The 5,000-nt window shown below is 39.5% G+C and overlaps 1 protein-coding gene and 1 long non-coding RNA gene across 2 annotated transcripts in view; one reads left to right on the forward strand and one right to left on the reverse strand.

The window, feature by feature from the left end:
* The window catches only part of nrxn3b (neurexin 3b), a 523,292-nt gene that overhangs the window by 282,902 nt on the left and 235,390 nt on the right, over positions 1-5,000 (forward strand). The gene's annotated exons all lie outside the window — the stretch shown is intronic.
* On the reverse strand, positions 2,005-4,270 carry LOC134469181 (uncharacterized). Its single transcript, XR_010038942.1, has 4 exons — positions 3,845-4,270; positions 3,295-3,367; positions 2,409-2,471; positions 2,005-2,259 (listed from the first exon to the last, which is right to left on the reverse strand). It is a non-coding gene; the product is annotated as an uncharacterized LOC134469181 (long non-coding RNA).

Below are 5,000 nucleotides of genomic sequence, written 5' to 3' on the forward strand. Positions count from 1 at the left end.
ATTATGAAGGAAAAAAGACAGAAAGAAAGAAAGAAAGAAAGAAAGAAAGAAAGAAAGAAAGAAAGAAAGAAAGAAAGAAAGAAAGAAAGAAAGAAAAAAAGAAAGATAGAAATGAAAAAGCTGTAAATCTATGTTAGTTCTACTACAAGCTTAATATGTGGGTGGCAAATGGCCATTTTGATATTCATGATTTGGTTTTATTCAGCCATGTGTGTGGCACTGTGTTCAAACTATAAAAGATGCCAGCAGATGTGTGCAACAAAATTAGTTTGATCACTCTATTGTTATTATTATTATTGTTATTATCATTATTATTATTTAAAGATTTGGTAACACTTTACTTTACGGATCGCTAATAAGGTGTTAATTTCATACTAATTTCTCAGTAATTTCAGTCTAATTTTATGGTAATAGCTGCTTGTTATTAGTAATAACAGCAAAATAACCATATGGTTTCCGGTGCAATTACACTATAATTTCTCATTAATAACAGCAAAAATAACCATTCAGTTTCCAGTGCAATTATGCTGTAGTTTCTAGTTAATAGTAGGCTAATGGAAACAGCTACTGTGTCATCATAGTAGTTAGGTGGTAGGTATGCCAGTAACTAAACGGTATCAGCCGAAGTAGTTTCATACTAATTAGGCTACATCAGGGCCGTAATGTGCAATATTTCCTCTTCCTATGTTATTGCATAGAAACGACCACCCAAGCATCCTTGTATTATTTCTGCTTAATTACCTTGTAAACAATTGAGTAGATATATGGAAATAAGATAGAATCAGGGCCGTAAAATGCATTATCACCTATTCCACTCAATTTTATGGAAATTACATATTTCCATGGTCTTAAAAATGTCTTATTTCTTATTTCCACTCAATTACTTAGTTATTATCATTTTTAATACAATATAGACTAGCCTACTATGAAGTGATTCAAGTACACAGACAAACACATTGTGTGCAAAACTTTATTTATTTTTCCAATCAGTTATGAGATTCATGTTCACTGATGTGAAGTTGTCAATCTGCCACCATCCAGAGGAAAGTCCGTGGACCACAAACAAACAGAGAAGTCAACTGCAAGACCGGTTTCACCACGTTTATTTTTTTATGTATCAATTCACCATCGCTAAATTTGCTTCTGAAATGCAGTACCATGTTAAATGCACGTTGTAAATCTTCCTCAGGCTGACAACATAGCTGATTTACAAAGGCAAACTCTAGCTAGCACCTAGCTTCAGTCATTGAAAACATGGTGGGCAGAGCTAGCTAGTGGTTTCCATTGTAAAGGTACTTCTGTATGCCGTTTCATTTCCAGAACAAACATAAACCTAACACTAACTCATAAAACATGTTTGCATAAGGCTAAAGTAATTCGACGATTGAAGGTGGATGAAATCAACATCAAGACCATTTTAGCTCACCTTGAAAGTTACCCTGGTTGCTGCCTGCGTGCGAAAGCACTGTGTGGTGCGTCTCAAACTCCACCCTTCCCAGATAGCAAAATGTTTTTGGCAGAGTTTTGGGCCAAATAATGTCTTGGCCTTTTGGCTGGCTTCGGTTTGAGTCCCCGGGCCAAAAGTGGCCCAAATTTGGCATGCCAAAACCAACCAAACCCAGCCATACATTGACCAAAGTTCACCCAAAACCCTTTTGGGATTTCCACGTACAGCCTTAAAGGCCCCAAAAGGAATTCCAGACCCTACCATTCAGCCAAAATGCAGCCATAATGTACCCATAACTGTCCCAGAACAGCCATAAATGACCCTTAATACTGCCATAATGTACCCATAATTCAGCCATAATGTACCCATAACTCTCCCAGAAGAGCCATAAATGACCCTAAATACTACCATAATGTACCCATAATGTTCCCATAAGTGAGCCCAAATGTAGCCATAATAGGGCCAAATGTCACGTATCTGTATTATAAGTTTCCCTGTATACTTTACAATTAAACAGGGATATTGATGCATCTAGTAAAAAAAACAAGACAAATAAATACATTTCATTATACTTTATTGCCTCCAGATGCAGTGACTGGTTAGGGTGGGCAAGTGGCTTGATTTGATGGATGGTTAAAGCTGCGTGGCAGGTGGTGGAGGGCTAGGTGACTTGATGGGTGCTTGAATGTCTGGGTACTGGGATTCTGGATGCTAAGGGCAGGCCTCTTGTTTTCATCTTGGTCCCCTGGCCAGTAAAAGAGGGTACTCTATTGGCGCCTTGGTAGATCAGATTAAACTTCTTTTCGCGTCATCTAGGAAAGAATAGAAAAGATAAAACAAACAAGTAGAATTACTACATGCAAAAGTGGCATTAAATGCAATAGATTTTGCAAGAATGAGTAATAGACCAGAGAGAGAAGGGGGTGGGTGGGATAGGGGGGTTATTAAATCGTAGGCCTACCTGTTTTTGAGATCTGATTTGATTGACCCCTCCTACAGGTGACTGCAGTGTCCGTCACAGCATCTGTAAAAGAGAATGTAGATATTATTTTATATTTTATATATTTTAAATGATCTCTATCTCTATAGGAGTAGTAGGCTACAGTAGATTGTAGGCCTACAAGCATCTAAGGAATTGTAAAAAGTAAAAGGGAAAAAGAGAAAAGGAGAAAAAAACATCCAATCGAACAAAATCCTGCCAACACAGACAACTTGCACTTGAGTAGATAGCCCACTGATTCTGAGATCAGAGTACAGGTCAAATTGGAGTTTTTTTAACCTAGCGTTTAGGTTTTTCAATAACACCAAAGCAGTAGGCTATCTGTCTCATTAGGTGGGCCTACAGTAGAATAACTGGTGAAACACAGACTATGTAATATCATGTGCTAGTGTTAAAGTAGGCTATAACTTCTGCCATTTTTTTTCGACATGCACTTGTAATGCTCACACTACCCTGGACTTGTCAGTAGCCTACCTGAGAATTTATCCGAGATCCTGGTCATTGTAATGGGGGCAGGTGTTTGTTTACATTTCTTACACAATGAATTCACTTCTACTTTTACCTTTAAGACCTCTAGTAAGCTACTGTCTGTGTTGAGGTATTCAAAAATGTTAGAGTAAGATTACATAGGTCGCATTTCTGTATAAGGTTTACCCCGTATTGATAGCTAAACAATACACACTTCCTAAACAACTGGTCATGTTTAATAGCCATTGCTTACACAAACAGGCCATTGCAATAACTAATACAAACCGTATTACTTAAAAGCAGTTACATTAAAAACAAGAACTTTCACAACGAACTAGGATTAGACCAGAGAGAGAGATTGTTTAATTGTGGAACCAACCTGTAGCATGCCTGTCAAAAAAAAAAAAACGTTTTCCTCCACCGGACGACTGCCTTCAGTAGCAGCAGCACATCTGAAAAGACAATGTAGAAAAAAAAGCAGATTCACTCGACTGCCAGAACTACAGTACAGTCAACACTTTCCGTGACAACCAGATATTGCTCGACAGTGCTCTGCTTTTCTTTGTGCCGAGGTAGAAGATGCTCATGCCTGGGTTAGCTAGCTCCCGTTTGGCTTTGTATTGATAATTGCTAGCTGACGTTGGCCAGTTAGCTGGGATTCAATTTGCGACCCTCAAACTAACTCACGCTTGATGTGTTGTGTTGTTCTTCGGTTGAATTTCACTTGCAATCTGAAAGTGAATTTCAACCACACTTAATCAACCGTGAGTATGAGGGTAGCATATGTCACAGTTGTGTTTTAGCTTCTGTTCAATTAATCAGCGCATAAACACAGAAACCGCGGTCAACTAGAAACTCCACATGAAAAAAACTGTATGCCTGTTATGTTGAATCGGCGGTTGTATAAATATAAAAACGTACCAACTTACCTTCATAAACTCAAGTCTGACACACACTAGCGCTGGGTAAACTGAAGTGAGGCAGTCAGCAGTAGCACGACTGGAGTTTCTCTGGTGACAGTTGATTCTGGCAGTCTTTTGTGTTGCCGTATGCGCACCAAATGTAGAACGTTGCTGTCCCGCTCTCCACCCGAGGTTCAGATTTACCGACACATGCCATAACCTGGCCATAACTCTTTCATTCTCAGTACGCGCGTTTTAATGTGTTATGGGAAGCCATAAACAACCCACAATTTAGCCAAATCTCAGGTTTTTGGCTTTCCAGACGAATGCAACAATTCACTGGCGCCCAGGTCAACCATAACCATGCCAAAATGTTGCCAAAAGCCTAGGCGTGCCAAAAGAAAGCCATAAACTGACAGACATTTGCCAAAACAAAGCCAAAATATCTGCTATCTGGGTTGTGTGTCAGGGTACTCAATTAAACAACGTCAGCGTCTCTGAGCCATACTGCAAGCAGAGCGGGCAGCGTACAACTAGAACGAGTGTGCTTGAAGTACAGAAGTATACTGATTGGGACGCTCCTGTTCTGCCGTAAACCAAAACTTTCGTTGCCTAGCAACAACAGGACTCGCCGCCGCCACCGCGAGCTAGTTCAACTTCAGTGCAGCAGAGCCAGGCAAGGTAAGCTTCCTGACAACGAACTTGTAATGTAGTTCTAGCTTTAACCTGCTTTCATTTTGTCTCTGAGAATTGAAGGATTTTAACTGTATACATTGCAAACACGTCTTATCAGCCGTGTTTGTGCTGAAATGGCATAGCCTACAGAGGTACATGGAAACCACTAGTTCTAGCTAGCTCTGCCCACCATGTTTTCAATGACTGAAGCTAGGTGCTAGCTAGAGTTTGCCTTTGTAAATCAGCAACGATGTCAGCCTGAGGAAGATTTACAACGTGCATTTAACATGGTACTGCATTTCAGAAGCAAATTTAGCGATGGTGAATTGATAACATAAAAAAATAAACGTGGTGAAACGGTCCTTGCAGTTGACTTTTCTGTTTGTTTGTTTGTGTTCACAAGACTTCCTCTGGATGGTGGCAGATTGACAACCTCACATCAGTGAACATGAATCTCATAACTGATTGGAAAAATAAATAAAGTTTTGCACACAATGTGTTTGTCTGT

The sequence above is a fragment of the Engraulis encrasicolus genome, chromosome 18, assembly GCF_034702125.1.
Source record: "Engraulis encrasicolus isolate BLACKSEA-1 chromosome 18, IST_EnEncr_1.0, whole genome shotgun sequence".
Classification (NCBI taxonomy): domain Eukaryota; kingdom Metazoa; phylum Chordata; class Actinopteri; order Clupeiformes; family Engraulidae; genus Engraulis; species Engraulis encrasicolus.